The sequence below is a fragment of the Typopeltis vanoorti genome, chromosome 6, assembly GCF_054136105.1.
Source record: "Typopeltis vanoorti isolate ZY-2024b chromosome 6, IOZ_Tvanoo_1.0, whole genome shotgun sequence".
Lineage (NCBI taxonomy): Eukaryota > Metazoa > Arthropoda > Arachnida > Uropygi > Thelyphonidae > Typopeltis > Typopeltis vanoorti.
Window position 1 is genome coordinate 25060346 of NC_143554.1, and position 25076 is coordinate 25085421.

Sequence of the window (25076 nt, forward strand, 5' to 3'; positions counted from 1 at the left end):
ACTGCATAGGCAAAAATCTTGAAATGAAATATCGTCTGCTTCCTTTCTTAAATTTATAATTATTATTATTACATAACACCTCCAGGGAGTCCAGACTCACCAAGAGAGGGCACCTATTCTACAACTACCTTCATCATCTACACCATAAGTGAGTGAAGTGTTATGTGACTTTCTGTGACTTTATTTTTTTTCATGTTTACTTTTGCATATATATTTTATTATTAATGTGTAATATGTGATTTTTTTTTATCTTCTTACTTTTTTGAAATTTGATATTAAAGTATCAAATTTCAAAAACGTTTTTTAAACGATCCATGTTATTATGTGGACTTCTGTTGGTCTTCTTCGTGGTGGCACGCTGCTTGTCTGAAGTCATTTCTGACATCACCCAAGTCACGTCCAGCTGGCCACATGATTTTGCTCACGTCTCGTTATCTGGTAGCAGACTGCTCTCAAGTTCCATTGGAAAGGCTCAAACAGGATACGTAATCAGTGCTCTGCACACTTGGTAAACTATTTTTTAAGTGAATGAAGATATATATATATATATATTAAAGAAGGTCCAGAGAATTGACTAAAGTAGCTTCTGGTCTTGTGATTATATATTTGAGACATAAGTTGTTATAGAATTAATGTGGAAGAAATATTTCATAGTATGGGTAAAGGCTATTCTTGGAAGTTTTAAGAAGCAGGGATTAAGGAGAGTTTTTTTTAACATGGAGAGTGGTGGTAAGTGGAATGCACTGCCAAAGAGTGTGCTAATTACAGCAGTAGCACACTCAGGATTTAATCTGGGGAGGTGAGTTGAGTAGATGATTCGAAAATACACACTACGCTTCGCATAAAACCTATGATTGAGCATCTAATCTATCTATCTATCTATCTATCTATATGTTCAATGGTCACTCCGATGCCGTATGGTCACTCTGATGCTCAGTGATGTGCCACACCAGGCCTTGCCATGTAGTCTTGTTGTTTGCTTTTCTGGCAGCCTCAACTCATTTCTCTGAAGAAAGTGTACATCACAATAAAACTAAATCACAACAGTTAAAGTAGGTACGATAGATTAGTGAGACCATTTCGCCAGACTAGTGTCATACAAAACGGTCTCTTCAGAGTTATTCAGAATCGATTAAACAAGATATTAAACTTCTTGTCCAACTAGGAGTAAACTGTACTTAATACATTGAATGGAGAACATTACATTATCCATTTAATAAAAATAAACTATATAAACAGGGGGCCATTCATAAAATGGAATAGCTCTAGTAACAAATTAGGTAACAAAAAATGTTATTTCAAAGCAAATCTACAGTTCCACGAAACACTTTTTCTTTGCTAAGACACTTTTTTGTGAATAGAAGACATGAAATATGGAAACGGAATCGTTGAATAATAAAGTCTGTATAATCAGATACAAGATAAATAGAAGTTCATACTATATAATATTCTCTTTAATCTCTGTTTCTAAATGTACAGAGCATTTTAACAATTTTCTGCGGTCACGAAACCCAATATAAAAATCTAAAACTTAAAATGGCGATGAGGTTCAAAATTGTACTCTTCTAAAATTTCTGAAGTACTTCGTGATATCGCAGAAGGTTGAAGTTTGACATGCTAATAGAGAATAAACAGAAATCTATAAGAAAATGTCAAAACTTCAAACTGGCATATCCAAATTTTGCGAAAGACAGAATTCACTGGATCGACTTATAATATTCCTGCTTTTTGAATAAAATGATAAAATACCAATGACGGAGTTGTGTATTAAAAATACACAATGAATTAACAAAATGGCAGTGGCCTGTATATTCGGTAGCAATTTATTTTATTTATTACCTATTTATTTGAATAAATAAAAAATATTTAAAAAAAATTATTTAAATATAAAATAAATAAGTGTCTCCGTACAGCGGTCGGAAGAACGTCGAGATAATGAGATTGGAAAAGTCTTGAATTTGATTCTCATTATAAAGAGAGAAATGTTAATATTTTATTGAAAAAACGTTTTTCAATCGAAGATGAGTTAGCCAATGTCATACGCGGATAGCTGGCTTTTTTTTTCCCCACCTCCAGGAACAGGATTTTCATTTCAAATATAGACAAATGTCAAATCAGATAGAGAATACACACAATTAACAGACAAAATATCAATAAAAGGTAGACTGTGGATTAGGTAATGTAGAGAAGGTGGCAGGGTGACCACCCAGCAAAAATATTTTGTACCAACTTATGCAGGAAAAAGGTACTAGATCTTTAAAAAAAAAAAAAAAAAAAAAAAAGTACTAAATTTTTTATTTACTTTCATTTCACTCAATTTAGGGTGAAAATTTTACAATGTTACAAATTTTACAATATTACTACCTTATTATTATAGATGAACGCAATGTAAAACCGCTAAATTAACACAAGTATACGACAAATATGAAAAGAAAAAAAAAGTCAAAACTCACCTCACTGTAGTCATCTATGAGTCCAAGAGCTGCAATTGTCAATCATCATAACAGAAGTCCCAGTTGTAACTCTAGCACTTAACGTGTGTATTAATCTACCTTTTAATTTTTAACTTTGATTTTTAGTATTTAAAATAATGTAACATTAAATTTTCAGTTATTTAATATGCTATTTACATATATATACGGGTTCCACCCACAAGAAAAACACTGGAAGCATTTATTCATTTTTAGCAGATTGTGCTAAATTAATTAACTCTTCAGAAATAGTAATCTGTAGCTGATGAATGTTTCAATTTTTCTTTTGTCAAAAGGAGTCCATTCGTCAAGGGAGTTTGTAATTGATTTCTTATTTCATTTTTATTTATTGTCACTGCTGAAAATATTCTTTCAGATGCTGCTGATGAATGAGGGAGGCACAGTACAGCTTTAACTAATGTTGTTAAATTAGGAAACATTTGTTCTCCTACAGCATTTTTCATTTCAAAAACTTTATTCCCCCCCCCCCCCCCCCCCCCAAAAAAAAAATAAAAATTCTTGACCTCTTTTCAGTGCCTCTATGGTCTTCAATAGTTGCCACAGTGAGAGGGGGAGGAAAAAGAGAGAAATCATGCTTGTGTCACTGAATGTGACATATGGGAAGAGAAAAATATTAAACAAATATTTTTGTTTAATATGTATAACTCATGTTGTTGATATTATTATTCGGAAGGAAGAAAGTACTAGATATGTTGGTGAACATACTAGAACACTAAACATTTATAAAAAGTACTACAGGTCAGCACTCTGGACGGTGAGCTGTGTGGTATAGAGTGCCCTGTAATGTGTCTGGACTACATGGAAGGGGTGGCGTAATAATAATAACAATGAACAGGTAGAAATAAGGCTATAAATAGAGCCTTATTTAGAGCCTTAGGTAGAAAAGGCGATGTGGTGAGGAAAAATCAATACAATATTTACACGTGATATATTCTGTTTAATTGCTTTCAAAATGTTTATAATGTTTTTCATGAAGAAATTCCCAAAGGCTTTAAACTATAAGAAAAGGCGGAGATTTACTTTCAGTTACAGTTACTCTCAAATACAGAAAAGTGAAGACTGGTCAAATTACGGACCTTAATAATAATATACCATTCTACAAAACTGAAATTTTTCTCTAGGAAGAAGTAGTTGATTTTAATATAATTTTTATTGGTCTACAAATTCTTACACCTATCAGTGATAGTTCTTTAAATGATACTTAAAAGGCAGCATCGGATGCTTAAAATCTGTTAAAAGTGATATTTGTGAACTTCGCGTAAAAAGAAATACTGTAGGCAAACAAAGCAACTAGATGCATCATGTCATCATTAAAATATCCACTTTCTGCACACATTAGGATTGTTCCCCTCCTAAATTGAGTGCTATTAATGATCGACATGGTTAATTCTTTTATCTTATATGGAGGATAAGTATGTTGCTATTCTTAAAGGAATCAATTAGCCAGATATTGGCAAAATGCTTTTTTAAACTGTAATGTAACCTGGTATACACTTATACTGTTGGTTCATATGAAATATAAACATATATGAAAATAAAGAAAAGTAGTCACGCAGTATTTTGTTGGACCATCGTGGTATTTTGCACATCTGAGAAGAATGATGACATGTGGGTGTACATGCTCGTGTAATAATATTACATAGTAATTCTTATAAATATTTAGCTGTTTGTCCTATGCTAATAAAGTTCAAATAGGCAGGAATTTTGTGGATATTTCAAAGAAACGTTGCTATTTCTAACACAATAACAGTATCTATTAGCTTCGTCACACTGTCAGTCCATCGGTCCACATGAAACAACACAAGAACTGATTAACCGATTTTGATAAAACTTAATATTTACTAGATTGAAGAAAATTTATGCAACAGTTTTGATCTTTTTAAATATTGAACTACAATAACTGATCCTTTACACGAGGATCAGTTATTGTAGTTCAGCCGATAACTCCAGTTGCATTACTCACAGAGTAAAGTTACTCACGTCATTGTAAATCTAGTTTATATATATATATATACTGGGGGGGGGGGTTCTTCCCCCATGTAAAGTACTCAAAATCAGCTATAAAAACCCTTGCAGAAGGACTCAGTATAACTTTGGGAATAATAATAATAAGAATAGAGAAAGTCTTAAAAGGATCAACAACAGAGGAAATCTTATCGAGCAGATGTCATCTGTCAGGATTAACCAAGATATTAAGGGCACATGCAAAAATAAGACATTTAATTACCTACACAAATTCCACATTCTTGAAAAATTGCCATCCTGCATTTGTTTTCCTCGCATTTAATCAACAGACAGTTGATCATTTACTCTTTGAATGTCAGTTAGTGAACTCTATTTTGGATAGCCCAATACTACACATCAGTACAGGATATCACTGGCCAGTATCAAAACAAAGGCATTATTATTATTATTATTATTATTATTATTATTATTACCCCAAGACCTCATGGGATCAAAGACTCATCTGGGAGGTCCCTTTATCACACACACACACATACATCTCATCATACCGTGTCTTAAACACACTCAAATTCCTGGCAGACACCACACTCTCAGGCAAGGCATTCCAATCATTCACAACTCTGCATAAAAAAAACCTGTCACTCACTCCCCTACTCACACCCTCTTTATACAGTTTCCAGGGATGACCTCTGGTTCTCCCCTGATCTCCGACTATTCTCTGTAGACCTTCTCCACCACTGATCTTATAACAACGCCTTACCAACTTGTAGGTCTCGATCATATCTCCCCTCTTCCTCCTCTCCACCCAGACTCTGCAAATTACATCTTCTCAATCTTTCCTCATACTCGACATTACAGAGGTCAGAAAATACCTTAGTCAGTCGCATATGGACCCTTTCCAACATCTCTTCATCCTTCTGAAAACCCGGTGACCAAATCTGGGCACAATAGTCCATGTGTGGCCTAATCAAAGCCTTATACAACGGAACAAGAATCTCCCTACTTCTACATGTCAGTGTCCTCCACATCATTCCCAGAAGCCTTTGTGTTGTCTTCACAATTTTGGCGATGTGTCCCCTCAAATTTGGATCCTTATCCACTATCACCCCCAGATCTCTTATTTCCTCTACCTCCAACAATATATTCTTACCAAGCATAAATTCTGCATCCCATCTTTGTTTTCCAAATTTTAAAACCTTACATTTTGCAACATTGAACTCACATCTCCATTTCCGTGCCCAATCACTCAATTTATTCAAGTCTTCTTGCAAGGCCACAACATCTTCACTACTCTTTATGGTTCGTGCCAACTTTGCATCATCTGCAAACAACTGAATATCTCCATCCAAATCTTCGCCAATATCATTAATATACAAGTTAAACAGTAATGGCCCTAAAACAGATCCCTAAGGCACTCCACTAGTAACTTTCCTTTTCCTGGATATCGCAACCCCCATACACAACTTGTTGATACCTATCAGATAGCCAGTCTCCAATCCAATGCACTAATCTAATATCCAACCCCATCTGCCCTAGTTTGACTGTCAACTTATCATGAGGTACTCTATCAAAAGCCTTTGCAAAATTCAAGTATATTACTATGTATCCTTTTCCTCTGTCCAAGGAAGCAGTCACTTTATTGTAATAAGTAAGTAGATTACTAAAACATGACCTCCCTTTAGCAAATCCATGCTGTCAATCAAAGATAATACCATTGTTGTCAACCAAACTCTGGATCCTAGTTCTCACAAGCTTCTCCGACAACTTAACGCAACACCTGACACACGGATAGGCCTATGGTTTGATGCTTGAGTTCGATCACCTTCTTTATGAAGTGGCACAATCTTGCCCTCTTTCCAATCTTTAGGAACTTGACCAAGTGCAAGACTCATATTAAAAAATATGTCAAGGCAGGTGTCAACTCCCTTGCACATTCCTTCAGAATACGCAATGATATATTATCAAGTCCCACAGCCTTATTTACATCTAGTTTACTCAACTCCCCAAACACCTCTTGCTCACTTACAGTCAGTTTCTCCTCCCCATCATCAATTGCTCTCAATCTCTCCATGAAGTCACATTCACAAGATTGAAAGATCTTTATGAACTGCTCATTAAGTATCTCCACCACACATTCTGCAACAGCTGTCTTTATACCATTTTCTCCAATCAATGTCATCCTTCCGTCCATGGAGTCAGAATTCTCATGGCCGGAGATGAGTTACTTACACAATATCTCTCCTTAAACTTATCTCTGGTGAAATACTCACTGCCACCTTTGGCAATCCATTCCGCACATTGACCAGGCAAAAAATCTCCCAACTCCATTGCTAACCACATGTTTACACAGTTTACAAGGGTGACCCTTCATTCTCTCTGTCTCTCTCTCTCTCTCTCTCTGTTATGTACAGAAAAAGTCTTCAGTGTCAATCATATAAAATCCCTTTAATAGCTTATATGATTCTATCACGTCTCCTCTTTTTCATCTATCAGCTTGTTTTTGGAGTCCGCAGACCTTCAATCTATTCTCATAGAGAATATTCCATACACTTGTCACAATCACTTGCCTTTGGATTATCTCCATCAATTCTTTTTCACGGAATCCAGGTGAATAGATCTGCATGCAGTAGTCCAGATATGGCTTTATAAAGAAAAACAATAAACTCCCTATCCCTGCTCCCTTATCAAAAAAAAAAAAAAAAAAGTATTATTAATAATTATTTAATTTTGCTAATAGCATTTCTTTCAATTGATGTAACATAATAAACTTAATTACTGTACATGCAGGCATACAAGGCCACCTCTGGCATCTCTACAAAATGTATATTTTGTGCTGCACTAGCAGTATGAAACGACCTCAGAATTTTCACTTACCGCTGACAACTTTTTACACATTACTTTAATAGAAAGTAAGTATAGAAATCACAGAAGATATTTTCTTGACTATAATGTATGATGTCTACTGGGTACGAGACAATCGGTAAAACAGTTTGTTACGTTTATGTCCAAGTAGCTCAGTGGTTATGGCATTTGCACACCGTGGAGCTTGACCGCACGAAGGAAGACTTAGTTTCAAGTCTAGTTGGCAACTAGAGGAAATTTTTCTAAACCCTCTTTCGACCGGTTTCCGAGTTAGTCGATCTCAGGCACGGACAAGCAGGTTTTTTCTCCTGGAAACTTGGGTTTTTCGTCCCATAAACTCAAGAAAATCGACCATAGAATCCACGCTATTTCAGACATTAAATATATTGTGTTAGGGTTAGGGACCAAGAGATGGCAGCACTTGTTGAGCCATTCTCTTCACTGTGTGCCGCTTAATTAGTGATAGCTTTGGGCCAGCTATTTCTAATTGGGTACCAATGGAGATTGAACTGCCCACTCAATCTCCAAAAGTTAGATAGGGCTAAAACAGCCTTGCCTCCTCCCTATACGAGAATATAAAAGCGTTAGCTGATTTTTTTTGTTGTTGTTTATGCCCAGTTTCGGTTATATTTTAATTTGGGGGTGATCACACCATTAAGGTTTCATTAGTATTTAAATGAAGAATTACATACTTACCCTGATGAATACGCTTAATATTCTAAAAAACATAATATAAAAGCTAAAGCATAATAAAATGCAGTACATAATATAACATCGTTACCTAATAAATATTACTTGAGGTGCTGGATGATCGCTTGACAAGATTTTCATCTCCGAATTCCAAGGTTCAGATTTTATACCAGGAAAAAATGATTCCATTTTTCAGAAATTTTTCTTAACTTCAAACAGTGACATAAGTATTAGTAGGCACAGGACTGTTGTAACACACTAACGCAATGCCTAGGAGTGGCAACTTTGGAGGGCGGCAAACTACAGAAAAATTGTAGCTTTAACCATAAAAAACACTGCGTTTATATTTTAATTTTCCATGTCTTCTTGTTTAGAGGCAGTAAAATAGTGCTTGCCTAGGGAAGCATATACCTTACCAACGGTCCTGAGCAGGAGTAACATGATTCATAATACAAGTAAAATATGGCTTGTATGCAATGTAGAAAACAAAATTACCTCTAAAACAAAATGGAGTGATAGCAGGTGTGTCTACGTTACCTTGCATGCACGGCAGTGTAGACACACCCGCTATCACTCCATTTCTATCCATTATTTTCGTATTTGCAATTCTTCTGATATCAGTTTGCATTTGAGAGGAATGGATACTTCGATGTTTTTGAGAGCAAGCGAGAGAGAAAGAAACTCATCGTGCTGAGAACATTTCAACTTGCAAAGCCATAGAAAATTCTTTGTCTCTGATTATTGATTATATTCAAACACTGGTATTGCGATCCAAATGAAGCATATTAAAAATCAGTGATCCACAGAGAAGCATATTGCATGTGTAGTAGAATTAAAGAGAATAAGTGTGACTAAAAAGACAATTTATTTTTAATTTCCCTTGACTCATTAGCTGTTATGCAATTTCACAGAAGATGAACGTAGACTGTGGTATGTTTGTCAATGTATTACATGCAAGTGGTAGTGTACCCACTAGTGACCAGATCAAGATCAAGATAAGATAAGGAATCATGATATGATTGGTTGTTCAGATGATGTCATGAGTTTGCAATGTTTGGAATTTTTCTGTGAACATGTGTGTCAGTGACATCACTTTGTTAATTTGGTTCGCAAATGGAATTGTGGGTAATGGTTGGAGATAAGGACTCGTGTCATGATTGGTGGGGCATTTTCAACCAAACAGGAATAGGATGAATGGAGAAGCGATGTCCGTGTCGTGGATGTGTGTTGTTATCAGATGAAGATAAGTGACGTCATTTGTTAGTTTTAAATAAGTGACATTATTGTTTTGAATGGAAAAAGAAGATATATTAGTGGATAAGAATTCGTGTTGTGATTCGTCAGACACTATGAACAAAATAGAGGTAGGATGAATGGAGAAATGACGTCAGTGTCCTGGATGTGTGTAGTTATCAGATGAAGATAAGTAACGTCATTTGTAAGTTGTAAATAAGTGACGTTATTGATCTGAATGGAAAAGGAAGATATATATTAGTGGATAAGGATTGGTGGCATGATTGGAGGGACACTATGAACAAACTAGGGGTAGGGTGAATGGGGTAAGCAACATCAGTGTCATGGATGTGTGTTGTTATGAGTTGTAGATAAGTAAATGGTTTGCCTATGGCCTTGTGGGTGATGGATAGAGATAAGATAGAGTTTGGAATGTTTGGAATTTTGCTCGGGGGCCCCAAATCTGTCAGGGACATCACATGGTGTGTTTGGTTCACATTGGCCATGTGGGTAATATTTTGAGATAAGGAGTCATGATGTTATGTTTTTGGAAATTTCTCGGGAACATATGTCTCTGTGACATCACATGGTGTTTTGGTTTGGCTATGGAATTGTGAACGATATTTAGAGATAAGATATCTTGGAATTTCCCAGGGTGACAAATCTGTCGTTGTCATCAAGTTTTGTGTTTGGTTGTCTATAGATGGCATTATTAATTTTCCAATATAGTTTGGGGTATTTCTTTCCTGTTAAAGGCTATGGGATTCTTAGAGTAAAGTATAGCCAGGATGGCAACAGCATTTAGACAAGAATAATTAATTATATACAGGTCTCAACCTCAAACACTCACTTTTTTTTTCTCATATATATAACTCATCCAAATATTTTGATTTGTCTTCAATTAAGATCTTAAACTTCATTACTTTTTCTAATTAACGTTATCTTTTTTACAAAATGTTTGGCTATGACTGCATACTAAAAAATATATATTTTTTAGTATGCAAAAAATTTTTTAGTATGAGAAAAACCAAATGGCATTTTAAAAAATAAATTAAAATAAACGGAGACTTAAATGGATTACAACAACTTTTGTATGTAGTCTAGAAATTTTAAAGATAATTTATATTACTTACAGTCTTTCCAGAATGGGTCTTCTTAATGTGAACAGATATTCCAAAATAGTGGAATTTTATATCCACAGCACAACACACACAGAAAAAAAAACATATGAGTTGAAAGAATGATATTTCTGTAAATAACCAGAAAATCTAGTTTACTATATCCTTTAGATTTCCGTCCATTTGGTACTTTCATTAATTCCTTCGCAGATGTCTCTTGATATGTTTTCCCGGATTTTCTGTCCAAAATGACATCATAGAGTTGAAGTCTAAACGCCGTTTTGTTGAGGGTATATGTTATTTCCTGTTTGGAATTCAGAGTGCTGTTAGAGTATGAAATTCTGACAAGTGAAACGATTTCTTTTTTTTTTAACTTTACGGGATACACAAAACACTACAACACACAAATTTTTTTTATTTTTTTTTATACCAATACATATAATTCTAATCAATAAATAAAATGTGTGAATTTCTTTCCCCCCCACACTGTAGATTTTTTCATTAGTCTTTCTTTAAGATTACTCATTAATTTCCACTCACTTAGTTTTCGGCAGTCCTCTTTCGGACTATCGGAACTTTAGACAGTGATAATTCACATGATTTTTCTCCATGTGACATTTTCAAACAAGTTAAACTATGATTTTTACAGGAGAGGCAACAATTCACCATCAAATCCTTGTTTGACTCCTTTCTGTTAGTACCAATTGACTGTTATCCTCTCAGCCTGACATTTATTTCACAGTAGGGAAATTTATATATATATTTTGTCTGTAAGTAGGGTTACCATATTTCTTGAAAACAATATGCAACAATGTCAACCATCAAAAAAAAAAAAAATAAATAAATAAACTAAAAAATAAATAAAGAAGGAAAGAAAGAAAAATTGTGAAGAAAAATAAAAGGTTTATCTTCAAATAAAGATTTATGATCATAGCGAGCAAGAAATTCATTAGCTTTTCAAAGTTTTGAAATTCATACCCATATTGTTTTCATCATTTGGTTTCATTTAAACCAAGAACAGGTCTATAAAGTTCGTTAATACTTTTGATTTTTCTCTTCCTATGGCGAGCAATATTTGATATTTGCATGTTGATTCACTTGTTATCTGCACACTTAATACCTTTTTATTTTCTACAGCAATCTTTTTAAGAGTTTAATTAACGTAATGGGCTAAAATATCTGCTCTCTCTCTGTAAAATAATCAAGTTCTAACAGTCGTGTTGTTAGAACTTGGTATAACTGTTTTTTTCTAGTCTGGTGAAGGTATCTACAGATATAGTAACAAAATTGTCACTTTTCAGGTGAAATCTTCTCCACTAAAAATTGTGGCTATTAATTTTATACCCAATTCCTTTTGCTTCCAAGAGTTGACACAGTTGCTTGAAATATTTGAGGGGTTGCATGAACAAAAACGACTTTTAATTCACTGAGTGGATTTTCAAAAAAAAAAAAGTGGTTAGTCTGTGGCAAGAAATTTCACAAGAAAAAAAAATTTTAAGTAAGACCATATATATATATATATATATATATTGTCTTCTTTATATTGCATATCACATCAACGACACCCATTTGTTCATTTAAATTTACACATTTATTTGAGTGAAATATTATATACAAATTGTATTTACTGAATGTAACATGCAGAAAATAAATAAAGTGAAAAATACAATCTATTTTTTGTTCCTAAATCTTATTGTTAAATTTGCACTGTTGTTCAAAGGTTCTTCCCATGGTTGCGGAATTGCCATCATGTGGTTTTCGACAATGTGATTCTCATCTGAAAGTTTATTCATTTGTGACTGTTGGGAATTTGTTACTGTAGTAAAATTGACGGTTACATTTTTATTTTTTTTAAACCAATACATATATTTCTGAAGATTGATATAAGCACAGAATCTTTTTCTGTTTCCAAAAACATAAAAGTACATGTTATGTTTTCACATTTTGGGCATCCAATTTCATTTCAATCAACAACAGGTCTGCTTATTAAATTTGTTGATGTTTTTGATTTTTCTCTTCCTTTGGTGACCAATATTTGATATTTGATTCTATTATGCAATTTCTTAGTTTGTCCAGAGATAGTGAACCAATTTCCCACTTCAGCTGATGATTATATTTTATTAACCAAGAATTCTGTTTTTAAACTCTTTCAGGTAATTCATTCCAACATGGTGATTTTTTCAATGCATATCTTACAATAATTCCATCAGAAATACAAATTTCTTTAGGAAATAAATTTGAAGTCTTATTGAAAAGAAACTGTACATCAATTATACCAATGATAACTAAAAATTCTTATTTTTCACCTGCTGACGTTTTTTCACATTCGTTTTCCTTCATTCTTCTTACATTATTTCATATAACTTCGTATTCGCTCGTTGGTCTAGGGGTATGATTCTCGCTTTGGGTGCGAGAGGTCCCGGGTTCAAATCCTGGACGAGCTATTATTTTTGTGATCCTCAGTAGTATAGTGGTTAGTATCCCTGCCTGTCATGCGGGAGACCGGGGTTCGATTCCCCGCTGGGGAGGAAATTTTATGGAATGGAAGGAAGGTAAGATAGTGCCATTGCATAAGGGTGGTAACAGACTGGAAGTGTCTAAGTATAGGCCAGTTTGTGTGTCATGAGTAGTTGTTAAGATCTTGGAGAAAGTAGTGAGGGACTGTATACAGTATTTAGCAGATGAGGGTAATGTTATCTGTGAGAGTCAACATGGATTTGTGAAAGGGCGCTCTTGTTTTAGCAATATGCTAGCCTTTTATAATAAAGTTACAAGAACATTAGATGAGGGAAAGTTATATACTGCAATTTTCTTAGACTTAGCAAAGGCATTTGACGGGGTGCCACATGATAAGCTGATATTTAAGTTGCAGCACATGGGTCTGGATGTCAGATTGGTCAACTGGATTCAGGATTGGCTGCTGTCTGATAGGTATTAGAGAGTTGTGTATGGTGGAGCAGTTTCGAGGAGGTAGAGGGTTACAAGTGGGGTCCCACAGGGCTCAGTACTAGGACCTATATTGTTTAACCTTTATATCAATGACATTGCCAGTGGATTGCAAGGGGATATTCAGTTGTTTGCAAATGATGCGAAGCTGAGAAGGATTATTAGTAATAGTGCAGATGTGGTAGCCCTGCAAGAGGATTTGAATAAGCTAGATAGATGGCAAATGAATGGGGTTGTCAGTTGAATGCAGCAAAATGTAAGGTCTTGAGGTTTGGGAAACATCGATGGGATGCTGCATACTCTATGGGAGGAGTTATACTGGAGGAAGTTGGGGAGACAAGAGATCTGGGGTTGATGATTGATAGAAACCTGAAGTTTAGGGGACATATTGCAAGAAGGTAACACAGAGGATTGCTGCAATTATGAGAAGGACACTGACCTGCAGAGATAAGAGGGTTATCATTCCGTTGTATAAGTCTCTGATCAGACCACACTTGGATTATTGTTCTCAGATTTGGTCCCCAGGATTTGAAGGGGATAAATTAACTGTGGAAAAGATACAAAGCGGATGACAAAGATGGTCTCAGGACTGTACAATTTTGGTTATGAAGATCGGCTGAGGGAATGTGGACTGCAGAGTTTGGTGGATAGAAGGAGGGATGATATGGTTGAGACTTTTAAACTGTTGAGAGGTGGTTACAGGGTTGACACTGAGGAGTTCTTTCGCTTGGTTGTACAGCAGGAAGGAATGATGACAAGAGGCCATCCATGGAAGTTACGAAAGGAAACTGTGAGCAATAGGGTGAGGAGTGGTTTCTTTGCATGGAGGGTGGCTCAGCCATGGAATGCATTGCCTGATGGAGTGGTGAGGGTGAGAACGGTCAATGAGTTTAAGGAGTGGTATGATAGACTTTGTATTTCTTAGGTGGGTCCTTCCCTTGATGAGTCTTGACAGACTTTATGTTCTTAGAAAGGACCTCCCACGATGAGTCTTTTGACTCCATGGAGGCCTGAATAATAATAATAATGACACAACAAATAAATAGTTATTTATTATTATTTCACTGACTATTAGCTCTGATCTTATATTTTATGTTAACTTTCAGTTACAAAATTCTAAACAATTAGAACTTTTCACAAAGAAACTTTCAAAGAATTTTGTGGCTCACCCATTATTTTTAATATACCAGACACAAAACATCACAACACCATATAGCAGCTGCAGTGGATGAACGATTACCTTAAGTCCAAATTCACTCGACTCAATTGTTTTTCCCTATAGTACTGTTTACCTTACCATACCCAGAACAAGCACTAGGGTATTTGCCGCCCACATGCAATTTCTATCTAAGCGCCCCTGTAATGATCCGGGCATGTGTGGTTTGTTTACGATAATAAAAATTTAAATTAATTGAAATTTCTTAAATAAATTTCGAGAGAACAGCCACACGTTGGTTTGGTAAATGTAACAAACCAGGGGGTGTTGACTAGGCAGGAAAATTGTTAAAAACCTGAATATTCAAAAAATTCTCAAAAGTTAAAGCAAATTTTGATAAAGCCACTTCACTTTAATTGTTGAATATAATGATACAGGGATTATAGCCTTCTTACTGACCCGAATCGCTAACAAAATTAAAATGAATTTTAATTAAAGTTAAAATTTATCTGAGGATTTGAAATTGGAAGTGATCACTATTTAGTCTTGAGCAGGATAAAATTGAATTTCATATTGAAAAGAATAACATGTAAGAAAGTTTAAAAGCAAATAAAAGTTGAGCAGCTCTCAGATGTGAACTATAGACTAAAATACACAAAGATTATTGAAGAAAAAATGAAAGAGTATGTGAACAGGAATCAAACCTTGGAGATTCAGTGGCAAACTCTGAAGAAAACATTGATTGATTCTGCCAGCGAAGCATGTGGTGAGGTTGTCTGCAAGGATAAAAAAAAATCAGAACCCTCTGGTGGACACAGGAAGTTAAAGAGGCAGTGAAGGAAAAGAAGAAAGCATATCAAAAGTTCCTGTCAAATAACTCAGCTTGTGCTCTTAGAGAATACAGAGAGAAATGCAAGAATGCTAAACACTGTGTAAAACTAGCTAAACAAAAGTCATGGGAGGACTTTGGCAAGAATATAGAAAATAAATATCAAGAAGGTGGCAAAATATTCTGGAGGTTGTTGAAGAAGCTTAGGAATGGAGGAAAGAGTGCTGTAAAAGGAGTTAGAGATGATAAAGGTGACATGAAAACAGGAGAAAAAGTATGGAGTAATTATTTTGAAAAACTGCTAAATGAAACAAGCAGTGATGACAGCACAATGGTAAAAAACACTGACCAGGCATGCAGTCAGGAATAGATATCCATACTTGAAGTAGAAAAAGCCATCAAAGGCTTGAAATGTGGAAAGGCAGGAGTAAATGATATTCGACCAGAAATGCTGAAGTATGGTGGTATAAGTCTTACAGTGGCTGCACTGCATAGTTCAGAAAGCCTGGAGAGAGGGACGAATTCCCGATGATTGGAGTAGAGCTCTCATAGTACCCATATATAAAAAGGGAAATAAAACTGAATGTGAGAATTACACAGGTATTTCCCTACTGAGTGTTCCTGGCAAGATCTATGCAAGTATACTTGAGAACCGGTTGAGAAAAATTGTGGAAGAAAAGCTTGGTGAAGAATAAGCTGGATTCAGGCCAAATAGAGGCTGTCAGGATCAGATCTTAACTTTACGACAAATAGTCGAGAAAGCATGGGAATATAACAGAGATCTGTATTTAAGTTTTGTCGATTTGGAAAAGGCATATGACAAGGTGCCAAGAGAGAAGCTATTCAATACGCTACAGTTATATGGTGTCAATGGGGCATTATATCAAGCAATACTTAGTCTTTATTTGAGTTGTAAGTCAGCAAGTACAGAAGATGGTTTAATGTTAAATCTGGTGTGAGATAAGGATGTACATTATCCCCTCTGTTATTCATTATCTATATGGATCACATTCATTATGAAGGAAAGTGGTATTAAACATTATATCAAAATTGGAGATGTTAATGTCAGCTCCTTGCTTTATGTGGATGATGTTATACTTCTAGATAAATCCGCTACAAGTCTGCAAGATTCTCTGACTAAATTGAATAGCTGTTGTAATAGATATGGTATGAAGGTCAGCAATAAAAAGACAAAGACAATGAAAATAGGCAGAATCATTGAAAATGTCAACTGTGTTATGAATGGAGAACCTGTGGAACAAGTAAAACATTTCAGCTACTTAGGCACGATTTTTTTTACTGAAGATGGTAAATTAAATATAGAAATAGACAATAGAATCAGCAAAGCTGGTATGATGGGAAGTCAACTGAATAAATTCATATGGAATAAGAGAGAAATTAGTCGGAACACTAAATTAGCTGTATACAAGACAGTGTTCAAACCAGTTTTACCTTATGGATCTGAGAGCTGGGTCAGAAGTAAAACACTTGACCAACGACTAGAGACCGTAGATATGAGAGTCCTGAGAAAGATTAGAGGCGTGAAGAGATATGGTAATCTCATATTAAAAACGAGGATATTAGGAAAGAACTTGATGTTGTCAACATCCAGGAATGCGTTAGCATAACTAATCTCAGGTGGTATGGTCACTTAAACAGAATGGGCGAAAAAAGGTTAGCAAAACAAGTGTTCTCTGCCAGATTGGCAGCAAAACGACCCAGAGGAAGACCAAGATATAAGTGGATTGATACTGTACAATGTGCCTTAGACGACAGAAATATAAGATCTGATAATGTTGGAGTCTTGACAAGTAACAGACTGATATGGAGGAAAATTGTAGATAGGAAGTTAGTAATGATGTAATTTTTTTCATGTAGTACTATCATATCCTGTACACCACTTGAGGATACATGGCAGGAATTTGATGATGATGATGATAAAATTTATTTCAAGTAAAGTTTGAAAAATTCTTGCATTTTACAAGTTACTAAATTCTTAGTAACTTGGAAAAATTTTTTAATAATTTTTATAAGTGGAACTCTCTTTTAGGAAAAGAAAAGAAATTCAAGATAGATGGGAAAATAAGAAAATAATTCAGAAATAATTAGAACATTTAATATAAGTATTCAAAAAATAACATCTTTACAAAATAATGAAAATAAATTAAATTACATAAATATACTTGAAATTTTTTAAATTAAAATTTTAGGGTTTTTTGATTTTATATTCACAAAATTAGAAATAATGGTCTTAACGTCTAATTCCGCACATATATCATTTTCAATTGCTATTAACGGCAAACTAATGAACTTTTTATGTGACATACTTGTTCTTAAGTAGGTTTTAATCAATTTCAACTTGGAAAAGGAACATTCACTGCTTGCTACACTGACAGGTAAGTTTAATAGTATTCTTAAGCAATTGAAAAGTCAGGGAAAGATAAATTATTGGACACAATAAAATTAAGAATATCGAAAGGGTTTTGAATATTTAAATTACCCTTCCGAAAAATATCCCGGAGAGCCCATAACTCGTCATATAGTTCTATTGCATTTACGTCTTTATTGTCACCATCCTTCAAGAGAATCTCTAAATTGTCACAATTTTTTTGTAAATCTTCATTATTAATTTGTAGTAATTCATACAAGAAATTGAAATTATCATAATATGTTTTTAGTTGTTCAAAACGTTCTATTAACAAACACATTGCAACTTCTATAAGTGTATAAAACACATTCACTCTAAATTTATCTTCTGGGGAGTTTTCAAGATGGCGGTATCAATTAAGTTTGGATTTTGATAGTTGATATAAAATGCGATTTAAGGAATTTTGACTAGTTAATTAAAGTAAATAATTAACTAGTTAATTATTTACTACTAGTAAATAAAACTATTTACTAGTAGTAAATAGTTTTACTACTATAATCAATCTTGTTTATTTTTCAAAGAGGTCTTTTATATACACCAAAGAAATTTTCACTTGATCAGAAAAAAACCTCAAGGTAGTGATTAGAGGTGTATCTGAAGATGTTTCCACAGAAGAAATTACTGCAGATCTAGACTAGCAAGATTTACCACCCGTAAAGGTCAGCAGAATGACCAGAAGAGACAGGATTCCAATGCCACTGGTATTAGTAGAAATCAGGCAAACCTACAAGCACATATATGATCTGTCGTCCATCTGTGGACTGAAAATTACTATAGAACCATTAAGGAAAAGGGCTTCAACAGGGCAATGCCACAGATGTCAGAAGTTTGCTCATGCCCAGAAAATGTGCAAGACTGAATCTAAATGCTTAAAATGTGGGGTCAGCCATCCAACAAATACATGCTCTAAGCCAAAATCCACCACGGCTAAATGTGACAACTGTGACAGTCTTCACACTGCCAACTACAGAGGATGTGTGCGCAATCCAAGAAATAGAAAATCAAAAGAAGGAACATACTCTTCCTCTCTTAGCACACCTACATCAAAGACTACTTCACAGCCTCCCAATGATCAACATAAAGGGTCAGAAGCCCATCTGCTGAAGTCAGAGGCCCTAAAAGAACAACTCAGCAACAACAGTCTAGGACATATGCAGATGTAACTCACCCTAAACAGACATCCCTGGAACAGCCAACATCACATCCAAATCTGACAGCTATCATTACCTCTTCCTTGCCAAATATGCTGTTGGATTTTAGCAGATCCAACCCCTCACCATTTCTAAAAGACACACAAGTCATTATCTCAGCGCTCACTCATGAACAGAAATAAAATAAAACAAGATTTTTTACAGATCATAGCATGAAATGCGAATGGATCAAGAGGTAGAATCCTGGAGCTCCGGGAGTTCGCCCAAAGGCGTCAGCCGGATATACTCTTGATAAGTGAAATCCATCTCCGACCATCAGATAATCCCAAAATAAATGGATATCAGATGTACAGAACAGACAGATTATCCTGCAGAGGAGGCGGCACTGCTATTTACATTAAAAATTACATCAATCATCACTCTATAAATATTCCATCCACCATTAATCTTGAGATTACAGGCATAGAAATTCCCACGTGCATGGTGGGCAAACTAAAGATTTTCGCAGCATATAATCCTCCGCAAAAAACATCACTTTTTTCAGATCTGAATGCTGTACTGATCAACAGGGAGCCTGTCATCATGGCTGGTGACTTAAACGCCAAGCATCGTATCTGGAATAGCCCACAAACAAAAATGGTCACATCCTCACTAACTACTCTGGATCCAACAATGTGGTTGTGGCAGGCCCCATAGCACCTACCCATCACAACACATACAGTTGGGCTGATGTACTAGACATAACTATCCTACAGAATGTAAGACTCCAGTACAGTGTAGTGACTCTAAATGATCTTCCATCTAACCACAATCCCATTTTATTAAAGCTGGGAAACCAGGATAACCTGCCCCCCCCCCCCCCCCACACACACACTCATACTCATATATACTTTGGGATAAGCTATCCAAGGTATTCCCAAAATATATCAGTCCTGTACAATTGATTAAATCCACAGAGGAAATTGAAATAGCTATAAAGGATCTAACTAAACAAATCAACACTGCCGTTGCAGCAGTAACTATTTCCAGAACTATCCCCAATTCTAACCATTTGCCAGAAGACATTATGAACTTGATCAGAGAAAAGAACAGAGCAAGAAAAAATTATCACAACACGCAAGCACCTGAAGATAAAAGAATCTTGAACAGATTCAAGAGATGCCCTTACAACGCACAGAAATCAAATTTGGGAAGGAAAATTGAATTCCATCTCTCCTGACAATCACTCCATATAGAATCTTACGAAAAACATGAAGAATAAAAACAGACCTCTTCTTCCTCTCCAAACAGATACTGGCCTTATCCATACTGACACAGACAAAGTCGAGGCAATAATAACATCTCCAGAAAAACAATGCAAACCCTCATATGACCATCTCTACTTCAATCACATATACAAGGTCCATCGACATGTCAGATCTTCACTCAAACTTTCTGTCACATGCCCTAGTCAAACTGCACCCACATCACCTGTAGAATTATATGACATAATCAAGAAGCTTGAAAACAAAAAGGCTCCTGGACCTAATGGAATCACAAACAGGAGCTACTACCCCGCACAGCTATTATGCATCTGACTAACATTATAAACTCCATCTTACACTACAAATATTTTCCTTCCCACTGGAAACTAGCAGATATAATCCCAATCCATAAACCTGTAAAAGACCTGCAATCACCTCAAAACTACAGACCAATTAGCCTCATCTCCAACCTAAGCAAAATTGCCAAGAAAGTCATTCTCACTAGATTCCAAGAACTAGTGCACAAACTAAACATTCTTCCTGAGGAGCAATTTGGATTACAACAATTTCACAGTACTACACAACAAGTATACAGATTAGTAGAATATGTCACCACAGGATTTAACTGGCGTCAATGCTCTGGGGCTGTTTTCCTTGACATAGCCAGTGCATTCGATAAAGTCTGGCACTACCGCTTGCTATATAAAATGATAACATCTGGAATACCATCGGAAGTGGTTCATCTGATCAGATCATACCTCTATGATAGGTGCATTAAAGTTTAGTTAAATGGCACACTCTCAATACAAAACGCATCTTGGCTGGTGTCTCACAAGGATCACAACTGGCACCGACTCTTTTCTGCATTTATGTGTGATATTCCGCACAACTCACTGTCATCTATCAAAGCCTTATATGCAGATGATACACCGATATTAGCCAGATCTTTAAAACCACACCTAGCAATCAAAAATCTGCAGGAAAATCTACCGATAATTGAACAGTATTTCACCAAATGGCGACTCAAAATAAATCCTCAGAAAAGCGTAGCCGTACTGTTCACCAGAAGATCAATGCTTCTTACTGGGCACGTTCTCCTGTTTAACACAGAAATCCATTGGCAGTCTGAGATCAAATATCTTGGCATATTGTTGGACAGAAAATTGACTTTCAGCTCCCATATCAAGTCTCAATGTCTAAAGACATCAAAAATCACTGCACAGCTCTATCCTCTAATAAACAGAAACAGCAAATTGAGCACCAGAATCAAGCTACTTATACATAAATAAATGATTCGTCCTATACTCATCTACACTTCTCCAGCTTGGAGTCAAACTGCTAATACTAATATCCTCAAACTACAACGTGTGCAGAATAAATGTCTCAGAATAATCCTGAACGCACCACGGTTCATACACACTGTGCAACTTCACCGGGACACAGAAGTCCCCTATATTTATACCTTCATGCAGACTAAAGCAACTAAGTTCTTTTCAATAGCATCTGTACATTCTAATAATCTAATTCAACTAGATGCAAATTACGATTCAACAGCTGCAAATTACGATGCAACTTTTGTACTTGGTACAAAAGACTTTTGGTCTTTTGTACCAAGTACAAAAGACCAAAAGCTATTTTAAACTGCAACCTCAATGATTAATCCTCAGGCCACTCAGGGCAAGCAACAGGCTCATTAATATTTTCCCTCTCACAGTTTTCCTCATCAGATAGCAGGGAATATCAGCAGCATCTGCTTCACCCTTTAAGCCAATAAAGTGGAAAGTTGAAAGCTTATCTTGTGGTGTTTCGTCATGATGCTCATAGTCAAATTATCGTGTCTTCTTTTGTCATTGAACTTCCATACCAGTTATAAATTCTTGTTCTCCATGGAGTGTGATTTAAACGACACTTACTCTTTATTGCATGGTTTTATTATGATTAAACAGTAGAGTGCTGAAGGCTGTCGAAGGAGCATTCTTATGACTCCATCCACCTCTTCACTCAGTTCTTTTGCCATTTTAAGAACTTCTTTAAAATTTGTATCTGATCGATACAAGAGTATCGATCAGATACAAGAATATCTTTAAGTTTTCGATAGATTCTAAAGCAAGTGTAATGTTTATATTTTTGTCTTGAAGCATTTTACTGACAGGGTTTATTCTGTTAAGTAAATCATGCCAAGTTATAAGAGAGCAAATAAATTTGTAGTCCTTTATTTTAGCACATAATGTTTGTGCTTCATGCTGAGTTTCTTTATTAAAATTTTCATTATTTAAAATTTCAAAAAGTGCATCAAAAATTTCTCCTAATTGATATTGTAGAGGGCGGATTGCATTAATTTTACTTTCCCATTGCGTTTCTGATGGCTGTTTCAATGTTAATTTTTTTTACAAACTTTAAAAGGATTGCCCAACGTTTGTAAGAGAATGAGAAAAGAAATTGTATATTTCTTGAATAATTGCAAAGAAACTAATTGTATCTGCATTCACTTTGGCTGCATCGTTAATGATTAAATTTAGAGTATGAGCAGCGCATGGCACGTAAACAGTTTGAGGATTTTGTTTAAAGGCAAATTTTGAACAAAAATATGCTTTTGCTCAAAAGCATATTTTTTCCCTTTCATATTTGCCCCATTGTCATACCCTTGAGCTCATTTCAATTAAAACAACTCATAATTTTTCATCAATATTTCCCCATTCACCTGGATCTTCTAAATTTACAGACACTAACAATGTGTTAGTTTCGGGTCAACTACAACTAAATCTTCTCCTAACTGATTTTCACTTTAAATCATGCGCCTTGTTATCTTGTTCAACAGTTGTAATAGTACTTTCATGCAAACTAGATGATGTGAACGGTTCTTCAACTCTGATTTCTTAAGTATCGAGTTGATTACAATCTGCATCAGAATATTTTAATATTTTAACAAATTTATTAAGAGCCCCATTTTTTTTCTTAATTATATCTGCTTCTTTTGCAGGATGATGCTTATGATTTTGTGCACCAGATAATTTTTTTAAATTTTTGATTCCATTTCTATTTTATACCCAGAAGAAATTATTACAAAGCACGACACAGAGATGAAATAATTTCATCTCTGTGTCGTGTCTGTACTGACAAAATAATTTTGTCTCTGTACTGACAGTCCGCACTGCGCTACTGTCAGTAGCCTAATAAAATTAGTTTAATCCTTTATCCAAGTGTGAGCAAACAAAGTTTGCACCTGAAGTATCTTCAGGACTAGGGTAAAGTGATACAACACCAGGGCAACTCGTTGCAAAGGTGGAGAAAGCTACCAACACTCCTAACTCAGTATCTCCTATAATGCAAAACACATCTCCTTGTGGATATGTCTAATGTTATGCATTAAAGGAAGGGCCACTACCCAGACTAGTTTCGACCTTTATTGAGGTCTCTTCAGTGGGAGCCAGGCCCTAGTGGAAATACCAGGCAGAAGCATTAGCAGGTCATCTCTACCTATAGGAGTTGCCAAATGGTGTGCCACCCTTTTTTAATAAATTACTCTGGATTTAGAGAAAGATGTTGAAAGTGTATTTTTTCACTTGGTTAGAGCATAATAAAATTAGTTTAATCCTTTATCCAAGTGTGAGCAAACAAAGTTTGCGCCTGAAGTATCTTCAGGACTAGGGTAAAGTGATACAACACCAGGGCAACTCGTTGCAAAGGTGGAGAAAGCTACCAACACTCCTAACTCAGTATCTCCTATAATGCAAAACACATCTCCTTGTGGATATGTCTAATGTTATGCATTAAAGGAAGGGCCACTACCCAGACTAGTTTCGACCTTTATTGAGGTCTCTTCAGTGGGAGCCAGGCCCTAGTGGAAATACCAGGCAGAAGCATTAGCAGGTCATCTCTACCTATAGGAGTTGCCAAATGGTGTGCCACCCTTTTTTAATAAATTACTCTGGATTTAGAGAAAGATGTTGAAAGTGTATTTTTTCACTTGGTTAGAGCATAATAAAATTAGTTTAATCCTTTATCCAAGTGTGAGCAAACAAAGTTTGCGCCTGAAGTATCTTCAGGACTAGGGTAAAGTGATACAACACCAGGGCAACTCGTTGCAAAGGTGGAGAAAGCTACCAACACTCCTAACTCAGTATCTCCTATAATGCAAAACACATCTCCTTGCGGATATGTCTAATGTTATGCATTAAAGGATGGCACACCATTTGGCAACTCCTATAGGTAGAGATGACCTGCTAATGCTTCTGCCTGGTATTTCCACTAGGGCCTGGCTCCCACTGAAGAGACCTCAATAAAGGTCGAAACTAGTCTGGGTAGTGGCCCTTCCTTTAATGCATAACATTAGACATATCCGCAAGGAGATGTGTTTTGCATTATAGGAGATACTGAGTTAGGATTGTTGGTAGCTTTCTCCACCTTTGCAACGAGTTGCCCTGGTGTTGTATCACTTTACCCTAGTCGTGAAGATACTTCAGGCGCAAACTTTGTTTGCTCACACTTGGATAAAGGATTAAACTAATTTTATTATGCTCTAACCAAGTGAAAAAATAAACTGTCAGTAGCCTACTGAGATGCATACCATATGACTGTTAACTAGCAATAAATCTTTTGTACGAAAATTCGTTTCTGTGCATAAAAATCGTTCACCGTTTCACTTTAGATAGACTGCAGTAGACACAACATTCTGCAGGCAAGCATTTGGCCTGCTCTAGCTGCAAAATTGTAAACAGTCAGCTGATCAAAGAGGCGGCAATATACAATTTTTTTAAATTTTTATTTAGTGTATCCAGCCTTTATTTTAATATTGATCATTCTAACATTTTTTGTTTTTATGATAAAAATTTTGTTTCTTAAAATCGAACTTATGAACCTTGCCCTGGCAGCAGTGCCCCTTCGTAGCAGCACCCACATGCCTGCTTCCGCCGACCCTGAACCTACCCTATCCTGACTGCTCCTTCAAAAATGAACCTTTCG

The 25076-nt window shown here is 35.6% G+C and overlaps 1 protein-coding gene and 2 non-coding genes across 4 annotated transcripts in view; 2 read left to right on the forward strand and 1 right to left on the reverse strand.

Moving 5' to 3' along the window:
• The window catches only part of LOC150105342 (calmodulin-binding transcription activator 1-like), a 1067501-nt gene that overhangs the window by 584437 nt on the left and 457988 nt on the right, over positions 1–25076 (reverse strand). The window lies entirely within an intron of this gene.
• On the forward strand, positions 12733–12804 carry TRNAP-UGG (transfer RNA proline (anticodon UGG)). The gene has a single exon. It is a non-coding gene; the product is annotated as a tRNA-Pro (tRNA).
• Positions 12817–12888, forward strand: TRNAD-GUC (transfer RNA aspartic acid (anticodon GUC)). Its single transcript has one exon. It is a non-coding gene; the product is annotated as a tRNA-Asp (tRNA).